This window comes from Myotis lucifugus, unplaced genomic scaffold, assembly GCF_000147115.1.
Source record: "Myotis lucifugus unplaced genomic scaffold, Myoluc2.0 scaffold_155, whole genome shotgun sequence".
Lineage (NCBI taxonomy): Eukaryota > Metazoa > Chordata > Mammalia > Chiroptera > Vespertilionidae > Myotis > Myotis lucifugus.
In genome coordinates this window covers 2955170-2966957 of record NW_005871203.1, presented here as the reverse complement: position 1 = coordinate 2966957, position 11788 = coordinate 2955170, and the positions used below count along the sequence as shown (strand labels likewise).

At 40.8% G+C, this 11788-nt stretch overlaps 1 protein-coding gene across 1 annotated transcript in view; it reads right to left on the bottom strand.

Moving 5' to 3' along the window:
• Nucleotides 1–11788, bottom strand: part of NPEPL1 (aminopeptidase like 1) — a 63633-nt gene that overhangs the window by 21662 nt on the left and 30183 nt on the right. Inside the window, exon 13 of the mRNA XM_023759423.1 lies at nt 9231–9597. The gene's annotated coding sequence lies outside the window, so the exon portion shown is untranslated. The remainder of the gene's footprint in view (nt 1–9230; nt 9598–11788) is intronic.

Sequence of the window (11788 nt, the reverse complement as noted above, 5' to 3'; positions counted from 1 at the left end):
GATCGCTCGAATGGACGGAATGTTTGTACGCAAGTCGGTAACGAAGGGAAGCAAGGATGAAGTAAGTTCTGTAGGTTCGGAAGGAAGGAAGGCACCAAGTATGTAAGGAAGTAAGGCACAAAGGAAGGAAGGAAGGAAGGAAGGAAGTATGTAAGTATGGAAGGAAGGAAGGAAGGAAGGGACAAAGGAAGGAAGGAAGGAAGGAAGGAAGTGACAAAGGAAGGAAGGAAGGAAGGAAGGAAGGAAGGAAGGAAGGAAGGAAGGAAGGGTGTGTGTGTGTCTGGAGAGAGTTTCAGGGCCACAGCACAGGGAATGGGGATGCAAACATAGTCCAGTGACTCCATGAGTTGAGCAGAGTTTGGGGTTCAGGGAGCCCAAGGTGGTAAGAATTTGCAAGTCAGAGTAGAGAGAAGAGAAAGCTGAACACAGGGAAAACATTAACATCTGCAGAGGTTCCCCTTGAGTCTGTAGCTGAGTGTTGATCATGAAGTGTGTGTGAGAAAACTGTCAAGGTGGTAGGAAAAAAACCACTGGAAAGCAACAGAAAGAATAATTTCTGGAGCTCAAAGTAGGCCAGGAATAATTTGTATTCCCATGATTCCTGGTGGAAAGGCCTCATAATGCATGGGGCGCAGAGCATGGCTTCAGGGATTGCTGTCTTGTCTGCTGCTTGTTCTTTATTTCACTGGTTTCTGCTTTTATCTTTATTTCCTTTATTCTCTTACTCGGGCTTAACTTGCTCTTCTTCCTCTAGCTTCTTAAATGGTAATTTATATCATTGATTTTTCAACCTTTCTCTCTTTTCCAATACAAATTAAAATCTATGAATATCTCTCGAAACACTGCTTCAACGGCATCTGACAAATTTTATGTCAAAATGTCATTCAGTTGGAAGTATTTTTTAAAATGTTCTCCGAGATTTCATCTTTGATCCATGCCTCATTTCGTGTTGCTTTATTTCCAGATATTTAGGAGCTCTTCTATATACCTTTTTTATTGATTTCTAATTGAACTCCATTGTGTTCATACAATGGGAAAAAACCTAAGTTTTCAATCTTTTGAAATTTACAGAGATAATTCATGGCCTAGCATATGTTCTATCTTTTTTGTTGTTATTATTAATCCTCACCCAAGGATATTTCCCCACTGATTTTAGATAGAGTGGAAGGGAGGAAGGGAGGGAGGGAGGGAGGGAGGGAGGGAAACATTGATGTGAGAGAGACACATGAATTGCCTCCCACACTTGCACAGACTGGAGCTGGGGATCGAACCTGCACCCCAGGTAGGTGCCCTTGACTGCTTGCAAATCAAATCCATGACCCCATAGTCCAAAGGCCGATGCTCTAACTACTGAGTTACACTGGCCAGGGCCTATGTTCTATCTTGACGTATATCCATATTTATGTGAAAAATGTATATTCTGTAGTTGCTGGGTATGGTGTTCTATAAATGTCAAAAAGGGAAGGTGGTTAAATATTGGAATCTTTTATATGTTTATTTTTTGTCTAGTTTTATCACCAATTTCAGAGAGGAAGTATTAAAATCCGTCTACGGATCTTTCCATACTATGGCTGTTAAGTTTTGACTTCATGCATTTGAAATTTTGGTATTAGATCATATACATTTATGGCTATGTTTCCCTGATGAATTGTGTAATGTTCTCATCATTATTATAAAGTGTTTCATCATTATGACATGTTCTTTATAATCTCAGGTAATACTTTCTTTTTGTTTAAAATTTTTTATTTTTAATACTTATTTTCTTGTAGTCCATATTGTTATATTAATGTAACCCTATCAACCAAATTGTGCTTGCTGTTTGCATAATATATATTTTTTACCCTTTTACTTTTAACCTGTGTCTTTATGTCTTGACTGTTGTAAATTACATGTAGTTGGACCCTGTGTTTTTAAATCTAATTGAACAATATTTGCCTTTTAATTAGAGTGTTTAGTCCATTTGTATTTTAAGATAGTGATTTATAAGGTCACATTTAAGCTTACTATTTCCTATTTGTTTTTGTGGGGTTTTTTGTTAATCCTCACCAGAGGATATTTTTTTCCATTGATTTTTCTAGAGAGAGTGGAAGTGAGGGGGAGAGACCGAGAAAGAGAAACATCGATGTGAGCTGCCTCCTGCATGAGTCCCAACCAGGGTCAGAGATAGAGTCTGCAATCGAGATTCGTGCTCTTGACTGGGAATCGAACCTCCAATCCTTCAGTCTGAGGGCAACGCTCTAACCACTGCGCCAAACCAGCGAGGGCCCTATTTGTTTTTAATGTGGTGTTTGTTTGTTTTTTTGCTTCTCTGTATTTTTCCCTCTCTTCAGTTAACAGGAGCATTTTAGTATTTTTAAAATCCCATTTTAATTCCTTGTTATCTTTTAAAATATGCAACTTTACACTTTGTTTTTAATGTCTGTTCCAGGGATTATAAACAGAATTTACCATATAATCATTTTTAAATGTACAGTTAAATGGTATTAAATATGTACATATATAATGTGCTACCATCACCACCATCCGTCTCTAGAATTCTTTTCATCTTGTAAAACTGAAACTGTGTCCCCATTAAACACTACCTCCCTATTCTCTCCCTGCCCTCAGTACCTGGTAACCACCAATTTCCTTTCTGTCTCTATGAATTTGACTACTCTTAGTACCTCATATATAAGTGAAATCAGATGGTGTTTGTCTTTTTTTGACTAGCTTATTTAATTTAGCATGTTGTCCTCAAGATTCATCCATGTTGCAGCATGTGTCAGAATTTCCTTCCTATTTAAAGCTCAGTAACATTCCATTGCATGAATATACCATACTTTGCTTATCTGTTATCCATTAATGGACACTTGGATTACTTCCACATGTTGTGAATAATGCTGCTATGTACACGGGTATACAAATATCTCTTTGAGACCCTGTTTTCAATTCTTTTGGGTATGTAGCTAGAAGTGGAATTGCTGGATCATACGATAATTTTATTTTTAATTGTTTTAGAGACCACCATACTGTCTTCCACAGAGGCTGTCCTGTTTTACATTCCCACCAACAGTGCACACGAGTTTCAATTTCTCCACATTCACACCAGCCATTTTACTTCCCGGGTTGCTTGTTGTTGTTGTTTTATACTGGCCATCCTAATGGGTGTTAGGTAATATCTCGTAGTTTTGATTTGCATTTCCCAAATGATTAGTGATGTTGATCATCTTTTCATGTGGTTGTTGGCCATTTGTATATCTTCTTTGCCTATTTTTGAATCAGGTTGTTTCGTTGTTGAGTTTAGGATATTAATTATCCTATATATTTAATATATATTAATATTCTGGATATTAATGATCAGATATATGATTTGCAAATATTTTCTCCCATTCTATGGGTTCCCCTTTTACTCTAAGAAAGTGCCTTTTGCTGTACCAATTTTTAAAATTTTCATGAAATCTGTTTTTTTCTTTTGTTGCATGTGTCTTTGGTGTCATATCCAAGAAATTATTGACAAATCCAATGTCATAAAGCTTTTGCCCTATGTTTTCTTCTGAGAGTTTTATAGTTTTAGGTTTTACATTTAAGCTTTTGACACATTTTGAGTTAGTTTTTGTATGTGGTGTTAGGTAAGGTTCCAACATCATTATTTTGCATGTAGATATTCAGTTTTCCCAGCATCATTTGTTGAAAAGACTGTCTTTTCCCCACTGAATAGTCTTGACACATTTGTCAAAAATCATTTGACCATACATGCAAGAGTTTATTTATAGGCTCTCTATTCTATTCTGTATGCCAGTACTACACTATTTTGATTACTGTAGTTTTATGGTAAGTTTTGAAATCAGAAGTATGGGTCCTGGCTAGTTTTCTCAGTGGTTAGAGCATCTGCCTGCAGACTGAAGGGTCTCAGGTTCCATTCCTGGTCAAGGGAACATACCTTGGTTGCAGGTTCCCCAGTCCCAGTAGGGGCTCGCGGGGAAGGCAACCAATCCATGTGTCTTTCCCATGTGGCTATTTCTCTCTCCCCCTCTTCCCTCCTTTCCATTCTCTATAGAAATCAATGGAAAAATACCCTTGGGTGAGGATTTTAAAAAAGAAAGAAAAAAGAAAAGAAGTATGAGTCTTCTGGCTATGTTCTCCTTTTTCAAGATTGTTTTGGCTCTTTGTTATGGAGTCACTCAAGAGTCCATATGAATTTTAGAAGGGGTTTTTCTATTTCTGCAAAAAAAATGTCAATGGAGTTTTGTTAGAAATTCCATTGAATATGTAGATTGATTTGGGTAGCACTGACATCTTAGCAATATTGTCTTCCAATCTATGAGCATAGGATGTGTTTATGTAATCTTTAATTTTTTTCAGCAATGCTTTTTAGTTTTGATTGTATAGTCTTTTATATCCTTGGTTAATTCCTAAAAATTTTATTCTTTTTCATGATAATGTAAAATGAAGATGCTTCCTAAATTTCTTTTTTGGATTGTGTGTTGTTAGTGTATAGAAAGAAATGCCACTGATTTTTGTGTGCTGACTTTGTATCCTGCTACTTGGCTGAATTCATTTATTCTAAAAATTGTTTTGTGGCATCTTTAGGATTTCTTATATATTAGATCATATCATCTGTGAACAGAGATAATTTTACTTCTTTCTTTCCAATACGGATGCCTTTTTTCCCCTTTTTCTTGACTAACTACTCTGGCTAGAACTTCTAGTACTATGTTGAATAGAAATGGCAAAATTGACATCCTTGCCTTGTTCTTCATCTTCAGGAAAATCTTAAAGTCTTTTACCACGGAATACAATTTTATTTATCCATTCATCTGTTGATAGACACTTGAGTAGCTTTTACTTTTGACTATTGTGAATAATGCTACCATCTATGAACATAGATGTCTAACTGATTTTTTTTAAATTTACATATCAAATATTCATTGCTAATATACAGAAATACAGTATTGGCCTTGTATCCTTTACCTTCCTTAAAATAATTTCATATTCTAGGGACTTTTTGTAGATTTCAGATCTTAGAATTTTATATGTAGACAATCATGTCATCTGTGAATAAATATCATTTTCCCTCCTCCTTGCCAATGCTATTTCTTACTGATCTTAGGGGAAAACTTTCAGCCTTTCACCATTAAGTACGATGTTAGCTGTAGTTTTTTTTTTTATAGATGCCCTTAACCAGATTAAGAAAGCACCCTCTGTTTGCAGTTTGCTGAGAATTTTTATCATATATACATGTTGAATCTGTCAAATACTTTTCCCTCATCTATTGAAATATGATCCATCTTCTTTAGTCTTAGTCTGTCAATATGATGAATTATATTGATTTACTTTGTAATGTTCAAACCCATTTGGTAAAGATGTCTTACCTTTTTATATATTATTGGATTCGATTTACTAATATTTGATTGAGGATTTTTATGTATATACTGATGAGGTATATTGGTTGTTAGTTTTCTTTTCTTCTAATGGCTTTGGTTTTGATATCTGGGTAATGTTGGCCTCATAAAAATGAGTTGTAAAGTGTTCTCATCTTTTCTATTTCTGGAAGAGCTTGGGTATAATTTGCCTTTGAAATAATCTGGGCCTGGAGTTTTCTTTGTTGGAAGATTTTTTTTAAGAGTTCAATTTCTATAGTATATCACTTTCTTCTTGAGTTTTGGTGTTTTGTGTCTTTCAATTAATCAGTAGTCTTTATCTAAATTGTTGAGTTTATGGCATAGAGACATTGCCTTATTTTCCTTTTAATATCTATATTATCTGTAATGACATCCCATTTTTCATTTCTGACATTATAACCTATGTCTTCGCTTTCTATTTTGGTCAGTCTGCCTAAAGAGCTGTCACATATATTGATTTTTTCAAATAACTAATTTTTGGTTTATTTTCTATTTGTTTTCAATTATACTAATTTCTTATCTTATTTCTTTTCTTCTGCTTTCTTTGAGTTTAATTTGCTCTTTTTCTAGTTTCTAAAGTGGAATCTTAGATTATTTACTTGATACTTTCTCTTTGGTTTTACATGTTAGAGGTATGTTAATTTCCAAATATCTGTGGAGTTTTCAGCTATCTTTGTTATTGATTTCTATTTTAAGACCATTATGGTCAGAGAATATCCACTGTATAATTTTAACTCCTGTAAGGTTTTAATTTTTAATGTCACAGAATATGATTTATTTTGGTGAATGTTCCACTTGCACTTGAAAATAATAAGTATTTTGTTACTGTTGGCTAGAGTGGCCTATAAATGTCAACTAGGTCAAGTTGATAGTATTGTTCAGGTCTTCCAGATCCATGCTGATTTTCATTCTACTTATTATTCTGTTGATTATTGAGAAAGAAGTGATGATGTCCCCAAATAGAATTGTGGGTTTCTCTATTTCTTTTAGTTCAGTCAGTTTTTGTCTTGTGCTGTTTAGAACTCTGTCATTGGGGGCATCCCTATTTAGGATTGTTCTGTCTTCTTGGTGAATTGATCCTTGTTCCATTATGTAACGTCCCTATTTATACCTGGTCATTTTCTTTGTTCTGAAGTATTCTTTGTCTGCTATTAATATAGCCACTTCTGCTTTATTTTGATTAGTGTTAGGTTGATATGTATTTTTCCATCCCTTTAATTTTAATCCATCAATATGAGGAGCCAGCAAACTTTTCCTATAAAGGGCCAGTAAGAAAATCTTTTAGTCTTTGTGGCCACATATGATCTCCTCTTCCTTCTTCTTTTCTTCATAACCCTCACAAAATATTTTTTTAAATTTCTTTAAAACAGGAGATGGGTCCTAACTGATTTGGCTCAGTGGATAGAGTGTCGGCCTGCGGATTGAAGGGTTCCAGGTTCAATTCCGGTCAAGGGCATGTACCTTGGTTGCAGGCACATCCCCAGTGGGGGGTGTGCAGGAGGCAGCTGATCGATGCTTCTCTCTCATCGATGTTTCTAACTCTCTATCCCTTTCCCTTCCTTTCTGTAAAAAATCAATAAAAATATATAAAAAACAAACAAAATAAAACAAAAAAACAGGAGATGGACTGGATTTGACCTGTTGGCCAGTTCACTAGTCCCTATAGATTTTTATGTAGGGTACATTTCTTGTAGACAGCATCTAATTGGGTCCTCTTTTTTTTCTCAATCCAATATGGTAATATGTTTTTAATTGCTGTATTTAGACCATTCAGATTTAATGTAATTATTGCTAGAGCTGAATTTAGGCTTACCATTTTGTTACATTTCTATCACTCTCATTTTTTTCTCTTTTCCTTTTTCTGCCTTTGAATTTGTTTGAACTCTTTTTTAAAGTATTCAATCAATTTTGTCTATTGGTTTTTTAGCTGTGTCTCTTTGTGTTACTTTTTAGTTGTTGCTTTAGGGATATATAAACCAAACTTTTCACAATCTATTTTAGAATTAACATCTTCCCACTGAATGTAAAATATAGAAGCCTTATAATCATCTTTACCTTCTCTATGTTCCCTTCTGTTATAGTTGTCATATGTATTACATCTATATAGCCTAAATCTCTCAGATAATGTTTTCATGTTTGCTTTTTAAAGTTATACATGTTTTAAAGTACTTTAAAAAATATTCCATTGCCTGGTCGGCATGGCTCAGTGGTGGAGCATCGACCTATGAAACAGGAGGTCACGGTTCAATTCCGTCAGGGCACATGCCCGGGTTGTGGGCTCAATCCCTGGTGTATGTGTGTGTGTGTATGGGGGGCGGGGGGGGGGTGCAGGAGGCAGCCAGTTAATTATTCTCTCTTCATTGATGTTTCTATCTCTCTCTCCCTCTCACTATCTCTCTGAAATCAATAAAAATATATTTTTAAAAATATTCCATTATTTTTGCCCAGATATTTACCTTTTCTGTTGTTTTTCCTTCATTCTTGATGTTTCGAGTTTTATTCTGGTATCATTTCCCTTTTGTCTGGAGAACATTCTTTTCTATTTATTTCTTTTAGAGCAGTTCTGCTGGTGGACTTGTAATTTTTTTTCTTCTTCTGAGTATGTCTTTATTTTGCCTTCATTCATTAAAAAATATTGTTGCTGTATTTAGAATTCTGAGTTGACAGTTCATTGCATATTTTTAAAGACATTGTTTTGTTTCCCTTTTTTTTGGCCATCATTGTTTCTGATGAAAAATCTTCAGTCATTTTCCCCTTCAAGTAAGGCATAATTTTCCTCTGGCTGCTTTCAATATTTTCCTTTATCTTTGGCTTTCAGTAATTTGATTCTGTTGCATCTGGGTGTGGTTTTCTTTGAATTTACCCTGTTTGGAGTTCTCTACATCTTTTGAACCTGTAAATTTAAGTCTTCCAATATATTTGGGAAGGCTTAGCCATAATTCTTTCATAAAATTGTTTTGGACTCTGGTGGAAACTACAAATATTTAGGCCATTAAAATAAATAGGTTGTAGAGATATACTGTAAAACATAGGGCCTATAATTAACACTCCGGTGTGGGGTGAATTTCCCGCCAAAATATAAGATGGCTCTGTCTTTTGGTTTTGTTCCATCCACCAAAAGGGTGGATTACAAACAAATATTTGGTAATACGCAGTTACAATCGGCCCGAGTTTACACGTTTCCCGCACTCCACCGCAAATCTATATGAACCGAGTTAAAGACGGCTCCCGCGGAGTACGCGCAATTCACGCGAGCCGACTTAACTCGTTTCCCGCACTCCAAGTGTTAATAACACTGAATTGTGTATTTTCAAAAAAATTGCTAAGAGGATAGATCATAGGTTAAGTGCCCTTACCACAAAAAGAGAAAAACAGAAAAACAAAAGGGGAAGGAGGAAACTTTTAGAGATGAAAAATGTTATGGCATTGACAGTGATGACAGTGGGTGTACACTTCAATCTGTTTCTCATCTGCTCAAAACTCACTGGCTTCCATTGCTCTCAGATAAAACTCAACTCCTCGCATAGCCTGCAAGGCTGCGCATGCTTGGGCCCTGCTCACCACGTGCACCCCCTCACCGCCCCATCTCCATCCTTTTCTCCTTTCCTTTCTGCTCTGCTAGCTGGGCACCACCTGTCCCACCCTAGGGCCTTTGCACATGCAATTCCACTGCCTGAAATGATTTTTTCCATCTTCTGCACCATTTAATATCCACTCATCCGTGCACTCAGCTCAGATGCCACTTCCTGGAGATCAGCCTGCCTCCGCTGGCCCTCTCTCCTGCCGAGGGGGAGCCCCTCACCTATAACTGCGACTTGTGGGCTGTGTATTTATAGCACATTTTCTTACCTGAGCGGTGGAGGAAATGGGACTTCATTGTTCTCCAGCCACAGGAGGAAACGGTGCCTTCCTGGGCCCCAGCCGGCTGGCGGGGCTGTGCTGCCAAGCCCTTCCGACTCACGGGGCGCATTCGTTTAGGGTCTGAAAAATCTCCAAAAAAAAAAAAAAAGCCCTTCACAGCTGAGGGCAGCATGGCAGGGTCCTGCAGGGCCCTCAGAAGCCAGTGCAGGTGTGAATGTCGTCCTGGTCCACTTGCGCCGGTCCCTCTGCCGCATGCTCAGCGCCTACTGTCCAGACGCCAACGTGCCTTCATTGTGGAGCACCGGGCTGCAACTGCGCCTGGCTGCAGGTCGCCATCAGGCTCCACCCCTTCTCTCTGTGTTTGCGGGACAAAGAAACTGAGGCTCAGGAGTCAGTGGATGCCCCTGGTGCGCAGGGCAGGGCCGGGAGCCGGCCTCCACCAAGTCCTGTTTGCTGAGCCAAACCTTTCAGCAGCAGACTCAGCATCCTGCTCTCGGGTCACAGGAAACCAGAGGGATCTAGGGCCCATCCATTTCATAGGTGAGGACGCTGGGGCCAAGCCAGGGCCTCAGGGCTCCCTGGGGAGCTCAGCCAGCGATGAGCCGCTGCGTCTGTCTGCCACCAGGCTTGGTGCATCTATTGATTCTTCTCCCTCCTCTGTAGGGAGGAGCTCCAAAGGCCAGAGGTCTTAGGACAGAAGCAGAAATCAAGCAGAGAGAACACAGGTCCCCCTCTTCCCCCCAAATTTGCAAACTAGCCACAGAAAGCCACCCAACCCGTGGGTGGAAAAAAGAAGTCCCGGGCATTACCAAGAGGTCTGTAGTTACGGAGTTTGTGGAAACTTCCTAAATGGATTTGGAGGTGGGGGAAGGGGTCCTAGCAGCACGGGGCGTTTTAGTTTCGGCCAGAGGCCACCTGTGTCCTAACTGCTAACGGTGAAGGTAAACCAGGTCTCTGAGGTTTCCGATTTGGGGGTTTTGTTTTTTCATTTTGTTTCTTGACTGAAGGATGCGCCCTGGACTGATCCCCAAAGCTTTCAGGATCACAGTGGAGACTGAAGTGAAACCAGCGCACCAGCTGGAAGTCCCTGCGGACCAGTTCTGCCCCTGGAGGGAGTGCAGGCCTTCTGGAGACTCCTGCCCTCACACGGCTGGCCTTGGCCCCCACATGCTGCCGGGAAGACACAGCGCTCCCTGGGCCAGCGGGCCTGGCTTTAGGGACCTAACTGGCAGCAGGAGGATGAAGGCAGCCTCTCTCCCCCGTCCTAGCCACGTGTGCAAGGACCCCCACCTGGGCAGCATTCTCCGCGAGCTGAGCCTGGCTCAGGGTGCAGGGCTGAGCCACCGCTCCCATGAGGACAGCATCTCAATGTGCGTGGGGCCTGGTACTTTTCCAAGGGCTTTTAAATGCATTATCTTGTTGGAGGCTCATTTGAGGCAAGGACTCGCGGCAGACTGGAAAACAACTCATTTACTGACTCCTGAATGGGGAGGAAGCTGAATGCAGCTATGTTTTTGCTGAATCTCAAACCAAAACAACCTTTTGTTAAAGAACAAACAAATAAACAAAAATGCTAAACATCAATTCACCAAATTCACCAGGGAACATGGTCTGAAGGGAGGTTCTAGGCAGAGAATCACACAGCAGATTCAACTCAACAAACATATTGGGGGGGGTCCTGTGGCCACAGATGTGCGCAGAGGCCAGGGAGACGGTGAGAAGTCCTCCCTCTCATGAACAGGGCGGGGTGGGGGAAGCGACAGCTCCGCTGTCTCCGGTGGGTAGTGGTGAACCCGGAATCTCAGTGACCAGGTGACACCCCTTTCCCAGGGCTGTGGCCTCCTCGCTCTCCTGAGAGCCAGGTGACAAAGGTTTCCCTAAACGTGTCAGAGGCCCTCCCCTTGAGTGGCCCTGTCTCCCCAGGCCTGCACAAGCCCTGCAGGGCCTGACAAAGGCTCTCTCCTAGTGTCGCCACCTCTGCTGACACAGACCTGACCTCAGGGATGGGGTTTTGGTCTCAGCGCTGGGATTGGACTTGCGGTCCCTCTCCTGGGGTGCTGCTGACCACACCCCTCTTTTGCACAGGACGAGGCCGGCTGGCCCGCAGTGTCACAGTCTGGCTCCCGCCGCTGAGGCCTGCTGCCAGCCCAGCCACCGGGCAGCAGGTGGTCCAGGAGCGGTGGCCAGGCTGTGACCAGGGCGGGGCTGCAGCCAGGACCTGGAGTGGGTGGTCTATAGTGACAAATAGGCCCCAGAGCCCGGACTTCCTGGTGGGATATGGGAAGGCTCTCCCAGCCTGGGCTCCTCTGACCCTTCAGGCCTCCTCACCCCTGCTCCCCAGAACAGCCGCGTCTAGGCTTCACCCTCTCACAGGAGAGTGGGGTCTCCTGTCCTCTCACCTGCTCCCCAAGTCCTGGAGAAGCCTGTTAGCTCCAGCAGGAAGCCAAGAATTCTTTCCACCCCAGGTACCTCCTTCGCAAAAGACACTGCCCTTCCCTGTCTCTCGTTCTGTCTGCTGGGTAACGCGCTCTGCTCCTGGCTGCCCT